The sequence below is a fragment of the Triturus cristatus genome, chromosome 5_2 (genome assembly GCF_964204655.1).
Source record: "Triturus cristatus chromosome 5_2, aTriCri1.1, whole genome shotgun sequence".
In the NCBI taxonomy this organism is placed as follows: domain Eukaryota; kingdom Metazoa; phylum Chordata; class Amphibia; order Caudata; family Salamandridae; genus Triturus; species Triturus cristatus.
The window spans coordinates 577,987,449-578,004,194 of record NC_140588.1 but is presented as its reverse complement, the minus strand read 5'-3'; the positions used below and the strand labels follow the sequence as shown (position 1 = coordinate 578,004,194).

Here is a 16,746-nt window from a genome sequence, read left to right as displayed (position 1 = left end):
GCCCTGCCTTACTCAGCTCCCTTTTCATGCTGGCTGCTCCAGCGCACGCTGTCCAGCAAGAGGTGATTGCAGAGTAAAAAGGCTTTTGCAGGAGGATAAAGGTAATTGCTTATGACAAACACACTGTGTGACACCTAACTTTTCCCCACTCGTACTTTATGGGCAATCTATACAGTGGAGTTAGCTTAGTCACAATAAGGAAGTGAGCAAGGCAGGCTTACAAGTGCATCTCCTCCCTGGTGGTCTAGTGGCTAGGATTCGGCGCTTTCACCGCCGTGGCCCGGGTTCGATTCCCGGTCAGGGAAGATCCCTCTAAGACGTAGACGTGCATAATTTGTCCACGCAGCTCAGCTTTTTTTAATCGAAGGTCCTTAAAAACGCACCCCGACCTATAGACGAAAGCAGAGGAAAGGGGCTGGGTCCACTGTGTCCCAGGTTGCTTTGCTCCCATTGCCCTCAGCCACCTTCATGCGCACGCAGTCCCCCACCCAGTCAGGTGCTCTATGTGGGCGTAAAGTGCAGTACCAGCTCATCAGAAAGGTAAATTGCTGGAAAACCCGGCTGCGATGTATACATCTACTTTGGAGCACTCTTCTCCCTTGCACTCTTGAATCGGTCATTCGCAATGTATTCTTCCAGCAAGCTGAATAACGAGGTAGGTGTGAGAAGGTGTACCAGCTGTCTTTGAGCTATCAGCGGCCACTAGGTGTCCCTTTTGTGATTTGCCGGGGATCCCGATTGTACAGGAATTCGTCGGTTCAGTAGCACGGGGGAGGGAATGGCCTGTGCTTGGAAGTGACAAACAGTCTGGTGGAATCATGAGTGTTTTTTCAAGTTCTGATTCATATTCGCTGTAGAATAAAATATGCTTTCAGCCCCCATGAGCTTTGTCACTAGGAGAGCAGTGTAGGAACTTTTGGTGTATGGCTGTGGGTTCCCTGGTGGTCTAGTGGTTAGGATTCGGCGCTCTCACTGCTGCGGCCCGGGTTCAATTCCCGGTCAGGGAACAGTCCTTCTTCTGCCCTTGAACGCTTTTCCTTCCCGCAGGTCAGGGCTTCTCAAAATGAATTTGCTTTTCTGACAAACAGTTTGCCTAGCATCCCGCAATATGGCTTCTAATTTGATTTTCGCAAGGTTCCCTTTGAGTTGCTTTCCTCGGCGGGAGGAAAATCTCTTGTGCAAGGCTCTTGAGGAAGTGAGATTCTGTATTCCGAGGTGCGCTTCTTTTCGTAGGCTTCTGACCACATGGTGTGCGGCAGGAAGTCATCTTTGACAGGGCCGCAGGCTTTGTCTCCAAATGGCATCCCGGACCCACTGCAACCCACCTTTTTGCTGAAACAGAAGTCTGGTTCAGGGTAAGAAAAAGCTGAGCTGCACGTACCGAAAGCAGCAGAGCCCAGCGGCGGAGAGGGTGTGGCCAGGGCTGTCTGATTTGCATAGTGACCAGTGGCATCTTGGGAATGTACAGGCTTTGGAGCTTAACGGGTGCTGCAGGGGTCTGCCTGGCCGGAGAAATGCCTGTCTGGCGCTCCCCTCAGGACACACGTGTCTTCCGTTCGAGCATGGAGGGTGAGGGACATGGGTCACCCTCATATACAGGGGTGTGGGCATGGGCAGGATGGGGCGTGGGGGACCCGTCAGGGCATTGCCCGTTTGGAAGCCTGTTCGGAAGGCAAGAGGAGGCGGAGGCGGGAATCTCTGCTCAATTTTTTCCCGAGGCCTGGGGACAAGCCTTTGCACATTTGATCCAGCCGGGCCTGCATCAGCAGATCCTGCTCCGATGGCAAGGGAGAGCCTGCAGGTGAAATCAAAGAAAGGGGAGAAATCCGCAAGAGGCGGGTTAACAAATTCCAGTGGCAGGCCCATGTTCCCCAGGAAGCAAGTACTTCCTCCTGCTCCCTTCAGTGGGAAAAGACATAGGAGGTGTATTTCTCTAAGCAGGGGCTCTGCGTAGGTGGCACTGCATTGCTTTAGGAAGCATCCATGCTAAGTGCAGAGTAGCAGCAGACCCCACAGCTGAGACGTGAATTGGGACTGTTAAGGAAGGGCACTGGGAGGGTGAGGAGGGCAGAGGAAAATGCTTTACAAAAGCATCTGCAAGTTCCTACACACCCGCTGAAAACCCATACCTGGAATGGGGCTGGAACCCATGCGGACAACTGTCCATTGGATCTTAAGTCCAACGCCTTAACCACTCGGCCGCCCTGGTGAGACCCTAGGCCCTGCCTTACTCAGCTCCCTTTTCATGCTGGCTGCTCCAGCGCAGGCTGTCCAGCAAGAGGTGATTGCAGAGTAAAAAGGCTTTTGCAGGAGGATAAAGGTAATTGCTTATGACAAACACACTGTGTGACACCTAACTTTTCCCCACTCGTACCTTATGGGCAATCTTTACAGTGGAGTTAGCTTAGTCACAATAAGGAAGTGAGCAAGGCAGGCTCACAAGAGCATCTCCTCGCTGGTGGTCTAGTGGCTAGGATTCGGCGCTTTCACCGCCGTGGCCCGGGTTCGATTCCCGGTCAGGGAAGATCCCTCTAAGACGTAGACGTGCATAATTTGTCCACGCAGCTCAGCTTTTTTTAATCGAAGGTCCTTAAAAAGGCACCCCGACCTATAGACGAAAGCAGAGGAAAGGGGCTGGGTCCACTGTGTCCCAGGTTGCTTTGCTCCCATTGCCCTCAGCCACCTTCATGCGCACGCAGTCCCCCACCCAGTCAGGTGCTCTATGTGGGCGTAAAGTGCAGTACCAGCTCATCAGAAAGGTAAATTGCTGGAAAACCCGGCTGCGATGTATACATCTACTTTGGAGCACTCTTCTCCCTTGCACTCTTGAATCGGTCATTCGCAATGTATTCTTCCAGCAAGCTGAATAACGAGGTAGGTGTGAGAAGGTGTACCAGCTGTCTTTGAGCTATCAGCGGCCACTAGGTGTCCCTTTTGTGATTTGCCGGGGATCCCGATTGTACAGGAATTCGTCGGTTCAGTAGCACGGGGGAGGGAATGGCCTGTGCTTGGAAGTGACAAACAGTCTGGTGGAATCATGAGTGTTTTTTCAAGTTCTGATTCATATTCGCTGTAGAATAAAATATGCTTTCAGCCCCCATGAGCTTTGTCACTAGGAGAGCAGTGTAGGAACTTTTGGTGTATGGCTGTGGGTTCCCTGGTGGTCTAGTGGTTAGGATTCGGCGCTCTCACCGCTGCGGCCCGGGTTCGATTCCCGGTCAGGGAACAGTCCTTCTTCTGCCCTTGAACGCTTTTCCTTCCCGCAGGTCAGGGCTTCTCAAAATGAATTTGCTTTTCTGACAAACAGTTTGCCTAGCATCCCGCAATATGTCTCCTAATTTGATTTTCGCAAGGTTCCCTTTGAGTTGCTTTCCTCGGCGGGAGGAAAATCTCTTGTGCAAGGCTCTTGAGGAAGTGAGATTCTGTATTCCGAGGTGCGCTTCTTTTCGTAGGCTTCTGACCACATGGTGTGCGGCAGGAAGTCATCTTTGACAGGGCCGCAGGCTTTGTCTCCAAATGGCATCCCGGACCCACTGCAACCCACCTTTTTGCTGAAACGGAGGTCTGGTTCAGGGTAAGAAAAAGCTGAGCTGCACGTACCGAAAGCAGCAGAGCCCAGCGGCGGAGAGGGTGTGGCCAGGGCTGTCTGATTTGCATAGTGACCAGTGGCATCTTGGGAATGTACAGGCTTTGGAGCTTAACGGGTGCTGCAGGGGTCTGCCTGGCCGGAGAAATGCCTGTCTGGCGCTCCCCTCAGGACACACGTGTCTTCCATTCGAGCATGGAGGGTGAGGGACATGGGTCACCCTCATATACAGGGGTGTGGGCATGGGCAGGATGGGGCGTGGGGAACCCGTCAGGGCATTGCCCGTTTGGAAGCCTGTTCGGAAGGCAAGAGGAGGCGGAGGCGGGAATCTCTGCTCAATTTTTTCCCGAGGCCTGGGGACAAGCCTTTGCACATTTGATCCAGCCGGGCCTGCATCAGCAGATCCTGCTCCGATGGCAAGGGAGAGCCTGCAGGTGTAAATCAAAGAAAGGGGAGAAATCCGCAAGAGGCGGGTTAACAAATTCCAGTGGCAGGCCCATGTTCCCCAGGAAGCAAGTACTTCCTCCTGCTCCCTTCAGTGGGAAAAGACATAGGAGGTGTATTTCTCTAAGCAGGGGCTCTGCGTAGGTGGCACTGCATTGCTTTAGGAAGCATCCATGCTAAGTGCAGAGTAGCAGCAGACCCCACAGCTGAGACGTGAATTGGGACTGTTAAGGAAGGGCACTGGGAGGGTGAGGAGGGCAGAGGAAAATGCTTTACAAAAGCATCTGCAAGTTCCTACACGCCCGCTGAAAACCCATACCTGGAATGGGGCTGGAACCCATGCGGACAACTGTCCATTGGATCTTCAGTCCAACGCCTTAACCACTCGGCCACCCTGGTGAGACCCTAGGCCCTGCCTTACTCAGCTCCCTTTTCATGCTGGCTGCTCCAGCGCAGGCTGTCCAGCAAGAGGTGATTGCAGAGTAAAAAGGCTTTTGCAGGAGGATAAAGGTAATTGCTTATGACAAACACACTGTGTGACACCTAACTTTTCCCCACTCGTACCTTATGGGCAATCTTTACAGTGGAGTTAGCTTAGTCACAATAAGGAAGTGAGCAAGGCAGGCTCACAAGAGCATCTCCTCGCTGATGGTCTAGTGGCTAGGATTCGGCGCTTTCACCGCCGCGGCCCGGGTTCGATTCCAGGTCAGGGAAGATCCCTCTAAGACGTGCGTAATTTGTCCACGCAGCTCAGCTTTTTTTAATCGAAGGTCCTTAAAAAGGCACCCCGACCTATAGACGAAAGCAGAGGAAAGGGGCTGGGTCCCCTGTGTCCCAGGTTGCTTTGCTCCCATTGCCCTCAGCCACCTTCATGCGCACGCAGTCCCCCACCCAGTCAGGTGCTCTATGTGGGAGTAAAGTGCAGTACCAGCTCATCAGAAAGGTAAATTGCTGGAAAACCCGGCTGCGATGTATACATCTACTTTGGACCACTCTTCTCCCTTGCACTCTTGAATCGGTCATTCGCAATGTATTCTTCCAGCAAGCTGAATAACGAGGTAGGTGTGAGAAGGTGTACCAGCTGTCTTTGAGCTATCAGCGGCCACTAGGTGTCCCTCTTGTGATTTCCCGGGGATCCCGATTGTACAGGAATTCGTCGGTTCAGTAGCACGGGGGAGGGGATGGCCTGTGCTTGGAAGTGACAAACAGTCTGGTGGAATCTTGAGTGTTTTTTCAAGTTCTGATTCATATTCGCTGTAGAATAAAATATGCTTTCAGCCCCCATGAGCTTTGTCACTAGGAGAGCAGTGTAGCAACTTTTGCTGCATGGCTGTGGTTTCCTTGATTGTCTAGTGGTTAGGATTCGGCGCTCTCACCGCCGCGGCCCGGGTTCGATTCCCGTTCAAGGAACAGTCCTTCTTCTGCCCTTGAACGCTTTTCCTTCCCGCAGGTCAGGGCTTCTCAAAATGAATTTGCTTTTCTGACAAACAGTTTGCCTAGCATCCCGCAATATGGCTCCTAATTTGATTTTCGCAAGGTTCCCTTTGAGTTGCTTTCCTCGGCGGGAGGAAAATCTCTTGTGCAAGGCTCTTGAGGAAGTGAGATTCTGTATTCCGAGGTGCGCTTCTTTTCGTAGGCTTCTGACCACATGGTGTGCGGCAGGAAGTCATCTTTGACAGGGCCGCAGGCTTTGTCTCCAAATGGCATCCCGGACCCACTACAACCCACCTTTTTGCTGAAACGGAAGTCTGGTTCAGGGTAAGAAAAAGCTGAGCTGCACGTACCGAAAGCAGCAGAGCCCAGCGGCGGAGAGGGTGTGGCCAGGGCTGTCTGATTTGCATAGTGTCCAGTGGCATCTTGGGAATGTACAGGCTTTGGAGCTTAACGGGTGCTGCAGGGGTCTGCCTGGCCGGAGAAATGCCTGTCTGGCGCTCCCCTCAGGACACACGTGTCTTCCGTTCGAGCATGGAGGGTGAGGGACATGGGTCACCCTCATATACAGGGGTGTGGGCATGGGCAGGATGGGGCGTGGGGGACCCGTCAGGGCATTGCCCGTTTGGAAGCCTGTTCGGAAGGCAAGAGGAGGCGGGAATCTCTGCTCAATTTTTTCCCGAGGCCTGGGGACAAGCCTTTGCACATTTGATCCAGCCGGGCCTGCATCAGCAGATCCTGCTCTGATGACAAGGGAGAGCCTGCAGGTGTAAATCAAAGAAAGGGGAGAAATCCGCAAGAGGCGGGTTAACAAATTCCAGTGGCAGGCCCATGTTCCCCAGGAAGCAAGTACTTCCTCCTGCTCCCTTCAGTGGGAAAAGACATAGGAGGTGTATTTCTCTAAGCAGGGGCTTGGGAAGCATCCATGCTAAGTGCAGAGTAGCAGCAGACCCCACAGCTGAGACGTGAATTGGGACTGTTAAGGAAGGGCACTGGGAGGGTGAGGAGGGCAGAGGAAAATGCTTTACAAAAGCATCTGCAAGTTCCTACACACCCGCTGAAAACCCATACCAGGAATGGCGCTCGAACCCATGCTGACAACTGTCCATTGGATCTTAAGTCCAACGCCTTAACCACTCGGCCACCCTGGTGAGACCCTAGACCCTGCCTTACTCAGCTCCCTTTTCATGCTGGCTGCTCCAGCGCAGGCTGTCCAGCAAGAGGTGATTGCAGAGTAAAAAGGCTTTTGCAGGAGGATAAAGGTAATTGCTTATGACAAACACACTGTGTGACACCTAACTTTTCCCCACTCGTACTTTATGGACAATCTATACAGTGGAGTTAGCTTAGTCACAATAAGGAAGTGAGCAAGGCAGGCTCACAAGAGCATCTCCTCCCTGGTGGTCTAGTGGCTAGGATTCGGCGCTTTCACCGCCGTGGCCCGGGTTCGATTCCCGGTCAGGGAAGATCCCTTGTAGACGTGCGTAATTTGTCCACGCAGCTCAGCTTTTTTTAATCGAAGGTCCTTAAAAAGGCACCCCGACCTATAGACGAAAGCAGAGGAAAGGGGCTGGGTCCCCTGTGTCCCAGGTTGCTTTGCTCCCATTGCCCTCAGCCACCTTCAGGCGCACGCAGTCCCCCACCCAGTCAGGTGCTCTATGTGGGCGTAAAGTGCAGTACCAGCTCATCAGAAAGGTAAATTGCTGGAAAACCCGGCTGCGATGTATACATCTACTTTGGAGCACTCTTCTCCCTTGCACTCTTGAATCGGTCATTCGCAATGTATTCTTCCAGCAAGCTGAATAACGAGGTAGGTGTGAGAAGGTGTACCAGCTGTCTTTGAGCTATCAGCGGCCACTAGGTGTCCCTCTTGTGATTTCCCGGGGATCCCGATTGTACAGGAATTCGTCGGTTCAGTAGCACGGGGGAGGGGATGGCCTGTGCTTGGAAGTGACAAACAGTCTGGTGGAATCATGAGTGTTTTTTCAAGTTCTGATTCATATTCGCTGTAGAATAAAATATGCTTTCAGCCCCCATGAGCTTTGTCACTAGGAGAGCAGTGTAGCAACTTTTGCTGTATGGCTGTGGGTTCCCTGGTGGTCTAGTAGTTAGGATTCGGCGCTCTCACTGCCGCGGCCCGTGTTCGATTCCCGGTCAGGGAACAGTCCTTCTTCTGCCCTTGAACGCTTTTCCTTCCCGCAGGTCAGGGCTTCTCAAAATGAATTTGCTTTTCTGACAAACAGTTTGCCTAGCATCCCGCAATATGGCTCCTAATTTGATTTTCGCAAGGTTCCCTTTGAGTTGCTTTCCTCGGCGGGAGGAAAATCTCTTGTGCAAGGCTCTTGAGGAAGTGAGATTCTGTATTCTGAGGTGCGCTTCTTTTCGTAGGCTTCTGACCACATGGTGTGCGGCAGGAAGTCATCTTTGACAGGGCCGCAGGCTTTGTCTCCAAATGGCATCCCGGACCCACTGCAACCCACCTTTTTGCTGAAACGGAAGTCTGGTTCAGGGTAAGAAAAAGCTGAGCTGCACGTACCGAAAGCAGCAGAGCCCAGCGGCGGAGAGGGTGTGGCCAGGGCTGTCTGATTTGCATAGTGACCAGTGGCATCTTGGGAATGTACAGGCTTTGGAGCTTAACGGGTGCTGCAGGGGTCTGCCTGGCCGGAGAAATGCCTGTCTGGCGCTCCCCTCAGGACACACGTGTCTTCCGTTCGAGCATGGAGGGTGAGGGACATGAGTCACCCTCATATACAGGGGTGTGGGCATGGGCAGGATGGGGTGTGGGGGACCCGTCAGGGCATTGCCCGTTTGGAAGCCTGTTCGGAAGGCAAGAGGAGGCGGAGGCGGGAATCTCTGCTCAATTGTTTCCCGAGGCCTGGGGACAAGCCTTTGCACATTAGATCCAGCCGGGCCTGCATCAGCAGATCCTGCTCCGATGACAAGGGAGAGCCTGCAGGTGTAAATCAAAGAAAGGGGAGAAATCCGCAAGAGGCGGGTTAACAAATTCCAGTGGCAGGTCCATGTTCCCCAGGAAGCAAGTACTTCCTCCTGCTCCCTTCAGTGGGAAAAGACATAGGAGGTGTATTTCTCTAAGCAGGGGCTACGGAAGCATCCATGCTAAGTGCAGAGTAGCAGCAGACCCCACAGCTGAGACGTGAATTGGGACTGTTAAGGAAGGGCACTGGGAGGGTGAGGAGGGCAGAGGAAAATGCTTTACAAAAGCATCTGCAAGTTCCTACACACCTGCTGAAAACCCATACCAGGACTGGGGCTCGAACCCATGCGGATAACTGTCCATTGGATCTTAAGTCCAACGCCTTAACCACTGGGCCACCCTGGTGAGACCCTAGGCCCTGCCTTACTCAGCTCCCTTTTCATGCTGGCTGCTCCAGCGCAGGCTGTCCAGCAAGAGGTGATTGCAGAGTAAAAAGGCTTTTGCAGGAGGATAAAGGTAATTGCTTATGACAAACACACTGTGTGACACCTAACTTTTCCCCACTCGTACTTTATGGGCAATCTATACAGTGGAGTTAGCTTAGTCACAATAAGGAAGTGAGCAAGGCAGGCTCACAAGAGCATCTCCTCCCTGGTGGTCTAGTGGCTAGGATTCGGCGCTTTCACTGCCGTGGCCCGGGTTCGATTCCCGGTCATTGAAGTTCCCTCTAAGACGTAGACGTGCGTAATTTGTCCACGCAGCTCAGCTTTTTTTAATCGAAGGTCCTTAAAAAGGCACCCCGACCTATAGACGAAAGCAGAGGAAAGGGGCTGGGTCCCCTGTGTCCCAGGTTGCTTTGCTCCCATTGCCCTCAGCCACCTTCATGCGCACGCAGTCCCCCACCCAGTCAGGTGCTCTATGTGGGCGTAAAGTGCAGTACCAGCTCATCAGAAAGGTAAATTGCTGGAAAACCCGGCTGCGATGTATACATCTACTTTGGAGCACTCTTCTCCCTTGCACTCTTGAATCGGTCATTCGCAATGTATTCTTCCAGCAAACTGAATAACGAGGTAGGTGTGAGAAGGTGTACCAGCTGTCTTTGAGCTATCAGCGGCCACTAGGTGTCCCTTTTGTGATTTCCCGGGGATCCCGATTGTACAGGAATTCGTCGGTTCAGTAGCACGGGGGAGGGGATGGCCTGTGCTTGGAAGTGACAAACAGTCTGGTGGAATCATGAGTGTTTTTTCAAGTTCTGATTCATATTCGCTGTAGAATAAAATATGCTTTCAGCCCCCATGAGCTTTGTCACTAGGAGAGCAGTGTAGCAACTTTTGCTGCATGGCTGTGGGTTCCCTGGTGGTCTAGTGGTTAGGGTTCAGCGCTCTCACCGCCGCAGCCTGGGTTCGATTCCCGGTCCGGGAACAGTCCTTCTTCTGCCCTTGAACGCTTTTCCTTCCCGCAGGTCAGGGCTTCTCAAAATGAATTTGCTTTTCTGACAAACAGTTTGCCTAGCATCCCGCAATATGGCTCCTAATTTGATTTTCGCAAGGTTCCCTTTGAGTTGCTTTTCCTCGGCGGGAGGAAGATCTCTTGTGCAAGGCTCTTGAGGAAGTGAGATTCTGTATTCCGAGGTGCACTTCTTTTCGTAGGCTTCTGACCACATGGTGTGCGGCAGGAAGTCATCTTTGACAGGGCCGCAGGCTTTGTCTCCAAATGGCGTCCCGGACCCACTGCAACCCACCTTTTTGCTGAAACGGAAGTCTGGTTCAGGGTAAGAAAAAGCTGAGCTGCACGTACCGAAAGCAGCAGAGCCCAGCGGCGGAGAGGGTGTGGCCAGGGCTGTCTGATTTGCATAGTGACCAGTGGCATCTTGGGAATGTACAGGCTTTGGAGCTTAACGGGTGCTGCAGGGGTCTGCCTGGCCGGAGAAATGCCTGTCTGGCGCTCCCCTCAGGACACACGTGTCTTCCGTTCGAGCATGGAGGGTGAGGGACATGGGTCACCCTCATATACAGGGGTGTGGGCATGGGCAGGATGGGACGTGGGGGACCCATCAGGGCATTGCCCGTTTGGAAGCCTGTTCGGAAGGCAAGAGGAGGCGGAGGCGGGAATCTCTGCTCAATTTTTTCCCGAGGCCTGGGGACAAGCCTTTGCACATTTGATCCAGCCGGGCCTGCATCAGCAGATCCTGCTCCGATGGCAAGGGAGAGCCTGCAGGTGTAAATCAAAGAAAGGGGAGAAATCCGCAAGAGGCGGGTTAACAAATTCCAGTGGCAGGCCCATGTTCCCCAGGAAGCAAGTACTTCCTCCTGCTCCCTTCAGTGGGAAAAGACATAGGAGGTGTATTTCTCTAAGCAGGGGCTCTGCGTAGGTGGCACTGCATTGCTTTGGGAAGCATCCATGCTAAGTGCAGAGTAGCAGCAGACCCCACAGCTGAGACGTGAATTGGGACTGTTAAGGAAGGGCACTGGGAGGGTGAGGAGGGCAGAGGAAAATGCTTTACAGAAGCATCTGCAAGTTCCTACACACCCGCTGAAAACCCATACCAGGAATGGCGCTCGAACCCATGCTGACAACTGTCCATTGGATCTTAAGTCCAACGCCTTAACCACTCGGCCACCCTGGTGAGACCCTAGACCCTGCCTTACTCAGCTCCCTTTTCATGCTGGCTGCTCCAGCGCAGGCTGTCCAGCAAGAGGTGATTGCAGAGTAAAAAGGCTTTTGCAGGAGGATAAAGGTAATTGCTTATGACAAACACACTGTGTGACACCTAACTTTTCCCCACTCGTACTTTATGGACAATCTATACAGTGGAGTTAGCTTAGTCACAATAAGGAAGTGAGCAAGGCAGGCTCACAAGAGCATCTCCTCCCTGGTGGTCTAGTGGCTAGGATTCGGCGCTTTCACCGCCGTGGCCCGGGTTCGATTCCCGGTCAGGGAAGATCCCTTTAAGACGTAGACGTGCGTAATTTGTCCACGCAGCTCAGCTTTTTTTAATCGAAGGTCCTTAAAAAGGCACCCCGACCTATAGACGAAAGCAGAGGAAAGGGGCTGGGTCCCCTGTGTCCCAGGTTGCTTTGCTCCCATTGCCCTCAGCCACCTTCAGGCGCACGCAGTCCCCCACCCAGTCAGGTGCTCTATGTGGGCGTAAAGTGCAGTACCAGCTCATCAGAAAGGTAAATTGCTGGAAAACCCGGCTGCGATGTATACATCTACTTTGGAGCACTCTTCTCCCTTGCACTCTTGAATCGGTCATTCGCAATGTATTCTTCCAGCAAGCTGAATAACGAGGTAGGTGTGAGAAGGTGTACCAGCTGTCTTTGAGCTATCAGCGGCCACTAGGTGTCCCTCTTGTGATTTCCCGGGGATCCCGATTGTACAGGAATTCGTCGGTTCAGTAGCACGGGGGAGGGGATGGCCTGTGCTTGGAAGTGACAAACAGTCTGGTGGAATCATGAGTGTTTTTTCAAGTTCTGATTCATATTCGCTGTAGAATAAAATATGCTTTCAGCCCCCATGAGCTTTGTCACTAGGAGAGCAGTGTAGCAACTTTTGCTGTATGGCTGTGGGTTCCCTGGTGGTCTAGTAGTTAGGATTCGGCGCTCTCACTGCCGCGGCCCGGGTTCGATTCCCGGTCAGGGAACAGTCCTTCTTCTGCCCTTGAACGCTTTTCCTTCCCGCAGGTCAGGGCTTCTCAAAATGAATTTGCTTTTCTGACAAACAGTTTGCCTAGCATCCCGCAATATGGCTCCTAATTTGATTTTCGCAAGGTTCCCTTTGAGTTGCTTTCCTCGGCGGGAGGAAAATCTCTTGTGCAAGGCTCTTGAGGAAGTGAGATTCTGTATTCTGAGGTGCGCTTCTTTTCGTAGGCTTCTGACCACATGGTGTGCGGCAGGAAGTCATCTTTGACAGGGCCGCAGGCTTTGTCTCCAAATGGCATCCCGGACCCACTGCAACCCACCTTTTTGCTGAAACGGAAGTCTGGTTCAGGGTAAGAAAAAGCTGAGCTGCACGTACCGAAAGCAGCAGAGCCCAGCGGCGGAGAGGGTGTGGCCAGGGCTGTCTGATTTGCATAGTGACCAGTGGCATCTTGGGAATGTACAGGCTTTGGAGCTTAACGGGTGCTGCAGGGGTCTGCCTGGCCGGAGAAATGCCTGTCTGGCGCTCCCCTCAGGACACACGTGTCTTCCGTTCGAGCATGGAGGGTGAGGGACATGAGTCACCCTCATATACAGGGGTGTGGGCATGGGCAGGATGGGGTGTGGGGGACCCGTCAGGGCATTGCCCGTTTGGAAGCCTGTTCGGAAGGCAAGAGGAGGCGGAGGCGGGAATCTCTGCTCAATTTTTTCCCGAGGCCTGGGGACAAGCCTTTGCACATTAGATCCAGCCGGGCCTGCATCAGCAGATCCTGCTCCGATGACAAGGGAGAGCCTGCAGGTGTAAATCAAAGAAAGGGGAGAAATCCGCAAGAGGCGGGTTAACAAATTCCAGTGGCAGGTCCATGTTCCCCAGGAAGCAAGTACTTCCTCCTGCTCCCTTCAGTGGGAAAAGACATAGGAGGTGTATTTCTCTAAGCAGGGGCTACGGAAGCATCCATGCTAAGTGCAGAGTAGCAGCAGACCCCACAGCTGAGACGTGAATTGGGACTGTTAAGGAAGGGCACTGGGAGGGTGAGGAGGGCAGAGGAAAATGCTTTACAAAAGCATCTGCAAGTTCCTACACACCTGCTGAAAACCCATACCAGGACTGGGGCTCGAACCCATGCGGACAACTGTCCATTGGATCTTAAATCCAACGCCTTAACCACTGGGCCACCCTGGTGAGACCCTAGGCCCTGCCTTACTCAGCTCCCTTTTCATGCTGGCTGCTCCAGCGCAGGCTGTCCAGCAAGAGGTGATTGCAGAGTAAAAAGGCTTTTGCAGGAGGATAAAGGTAATTGCTTATGACAAACACACTGTGTGACACCTAACTTTTCCCCACTCGTACTTTATGGGCAATCTATACAGTGGAGTTAGCTTAGTCACAATAAGGAAGTGAGCAAGGCAGGCTCACAAGAGCATCTCCTCCCTGGTGGTCTAGTGGCTAGGATTCGGCGCTTTCACTGCCGTGGCCCGGGTTCGATTCCCGGTCATTGAAGTTCCCTCTAAGACGTAGACGTGCGTAATTTGTCCACGCAGCTCAGCTTTTTTTAATCGAAGGTCCTTAAAAAGGCACCCCGACCTATAGACGAAAGCAGAGGAAAGGGGCTGGGTCCCCTGTGTCCCAGGTTGCTTTGCTCCCATTGCCCTCAGCCACCTTCATGCGCACGCAGTCCCCCACCCAGTCAGGTGCTCTATGTGGGCGTAAAGTGCAGTACCAGCTCATCAGAAAGGTAAATTGCTGGAAAACCCGGCTGCGATGTATACATCTACTTTGGAGCACTCTTCTCCCTTGCACTCTTGAATCGGTCATTCGCAATGTATTCTTCCAGCAAACTGAATAACGAGGTAGGTGTGAGAAGGTGTACCAGCTGTCTTTGAGCTATCAGCGGCCACTAGGTGTCCCTTTTGTGATTTCCCGGGGATCCCGATTGTACAGGAATTCGTCGGTTCAGTAGCACGGGGGAGGGGATGGCCTGTGCTTGGAAGTGACAAACAGTCTGGTGGAATCATGAGTGTTTTTTCAAGTTCTGATTCATATTCGCTGTAGAATAAAATATGCTTTCAGCCCCCATGAGCTTTGTCACTAGGAGAGCAGTGTAGCAACTTTTGCTGCATGGCTGTGGGTTCCCTGGTGGTCTAGTGGTTAGGGTTCAGCGCTCTCACCGCCGCAGCCTGGGTTCGATTTCCGGTCCGGGAACAGTCCTTCTTCTGCCCTTGAACGCTTTTCCTTCCCGCAGGTCAGGGCTTCTCAAAATGAATTTGCTTTTCTGACAAACAGTTTGCCTAGCATCCCGCAATATGGCTCCTAATTTGATTTTCGCAAGGTTCCCTTTGAGTTGCTTTTCCTCGGCGGGAGGAAGATCTCTTGTGCAAGGCTCTTGAGGAAGTGAGATTCTGTATTCCGAGGTGCACTTCTTTTCGTAGGCTTCTGACCACATGGTGTGCGGCAGGAAGTCATCTTTGACAGGGCCGCAGGCTTTGTCTCCAAATGGCATCCCGGACCCACTGCAACCCACCTTTTTGCTGAAACGGAAGTCTGGTTCAGGGTAAGAAAAAGCTGAGCTGCACGTACCGAAAGCAGCAGAGCCCAGCGGCGGAGAGGGTGTGGCCAGGGCTGTCTGATTTGCATAGTGACCAGTGGCATCTTGGGAATGTACAGGCTTTGGAGCTTAACGGGTGCTGCAGGGGTCTGCCTGGCCGGAGAAATGCCTGTCTGGCGCTCCCCTCAGGACACACGTGTCTTCCGTTCGAGCATGGAGGGTGAGGGACATGGGTCACCCTCATATACAGGGGTGTGGGCATGGGCAGGATGGGACGTGGGGGACCCATCAGGGCATTGCCCGTTTGGAAGCCTGTTCGGAAGGCAAGAGGAGGCGGAGGCGGGAATCTCTGCTCAATTTTTTCCCGAGGCCTGGGGACAAGCCTTTGCACATTTGATCCAGCCGGGCCTGCATCAGCAGATCCTGCTCCGATGGCAAGGGAGAGCCTGCAGGTGTAAATCAAAGAAAGGGGAGAAATCCGCAAGAGGCGGGTTAACAAATTCCAGTGGCAGGCCCATGTTCCCCAGGAAGCAAGTACTTCCTCCTGCTCCCTTCAGTGGGAAAAGACATAGGAGGTGTATTTCTCTAAGCAGGGGCTCTGCGTAGGTGGCACTGCATTGCTTTGGGAAGCATCCATGCTAAGTGCAGAGTAGCAGCAGACCCCACAGCTGAGACGTGAATTGGGACTGTTAAGGAAGGGCACTGGGAGGGTGAGGAGGGCAGAGGAAAATGCTTTACAAAAGCATCTGCAAGTTCCTACACACCCGCTGAAAACCCATATTAGGAATGGGGCTCGAACCCATGCGGACAACTGTCCATTGGATCTTAAGTCCAACACCTTAACCACTCGGCCACCCTGGTGAGACCCTAGGCCCTGCCTTACTCAGCTCCCTTTTCATGCTGGCTGCTCCAGCGCAGGCTGTCCAGCAAGAGGTGATTGCAGAGTAAAAAGGCTTTTGCAGGAGGATAAAGGTAATTGCTTATGACAAACACACTGTGTGACACCTAACTTTTTCCCACTCGTACTTTATGGGCAATCTATACAGTGGAGTTAGCTTAGTCACAATAAGGAAGTGAGCAAGGCAGGCTCACAAGAGCATCTCCTCCCTGGTGGTCTAGTGGCTAGGATTCGGCGCTTTCACCGCCGCGGCCCGGGTTCGATTCCCGGTCAGGGAAAATCCCTCTAAGACGTAGACGTGCATAATTTGTCCACGCAGCTCAGCTTTTTTTAATCGAAGGTCCTTAAAAAGGCACCCCGACCTATAGACGAAAGCAGAGGAAAGGGGCTGGGTCCCCTGTGTCCCAGGTTGCTTTGCTCCCATTGCCCTCAGCCACCTTCATGCGCACGCAGTCCCCCACCCAGTCACGTGCTCTATGTGGGCGTAAAGTGCAGTACCAGCTCATCAGAAATGTAAATTGCTGGAAAACCCGGCTGCGATGTATACATCTACTTTGGAGCACTCTTCTCCCTTGCACTCTTGAATCGGTCATTCGCAATGTATTCTTCCAGCAAGCTGAATAACGAGGTAGGTGTGAGAAGGTGTACCAGCTGTCTTTGAGCTATCAGCGGCCACTAGGTGTCCCTCTTGTGATTTCCCGGAGATCCCGATTGTACAGGAATTCGTCGGTTCAGTAGCACGGGGGAGGGGATGGCCTGTGCTTGGAAGTGGCAAACAGTCTGGTGGAATCATGAGTGTTTTTTCAAGTTCTGATTCATATTCGCTGTAGAATAAAATATGCTTTCAGCCCCCATGAGCTTTGTCACTAGGAGAGCAGTGTAGGAACTTTTGCTGTAGGGCTGTGGGTTCCCTGGTGGTCTAGTGGTTAGGATTCGGCGCTCTCACCGCCGCGGCCTGGGTTCGATTCCCGGTCAGGGAACAGTAATTCTTCTGCCCTTGAACGCTTTTCCTTCCCGCAGGTCAGGGCTTCTCAAAATGAATTTGCTTTTCTGACAAACAGTTTGCCTAGCATCCCGCAATATGGCTCCTAATTTGATTTTCGCAAGGTTCCCTTTGAGTTGCTTGCCTCGGCGGGAGGAAAATCTCTTGTGCAAGGCTCTTGAGGAAGTGAGATTCTGTATTCCGAGGTGCGCTTCTTTTCGTAGGCTTCTGACCACATGGTGTGCGGCAGGAAGTCATCTTTGACAGGGCCGCAGGCTTTGTCTCCAAA

The 16,746-nt window shown here is 52.8% G+C and overlaps 4 non-coding genes across 4 annotated transcripts; all 4 read left to right on the top strand.

The window, feature by feature from the left end:
- The first annotated feature begins 233 nt into the window (after positions 1-233).
- TRNAE-UUC (transfer RNA glutamic acid (anticodon UUC)) lies at positions 234-305 on the top strand. Its single transcript has one exon. It is a non-coding gene; the product is annotated as a tRNA-Glu (tRNA).
- Positions 306-6,855: 6,550 nt separating this feature from the next.
- TRNAE-UUC (transfer RNA glutamic acid (anticodon UUC)) lies at positions 6,856-6,927 on the top strand. Its single transcript has one exon. It is a non-coding gene; the product is annotated as a tRNA-Glu (tRNA).
- Positions 6,928-11,265: 4,338 nt separating this feature from the next.
- Positions 11,266-11,337, top strand: TRNAE-UUC (transfer RNA glutamic acid (anticodon UUC)). The gene has a single exon. It is a non-coding gene; the product is annotated as a tRNA-Glu (tRNA).
- A 4,344-nt stretch (positions 11,338-15,681) lies between these two features.
- TRNAE-UUC (transfer RNA glutamic acid (anticodon UUC)) lies at positions 15,682-15,753 on the top strand. Its single transcript has one exon. It is a non-coding gene; the product is annotated as a tRNA-Glu (tRNA).
- Positions 15,754-16,746: the final 993 nt, after the last annotated feature.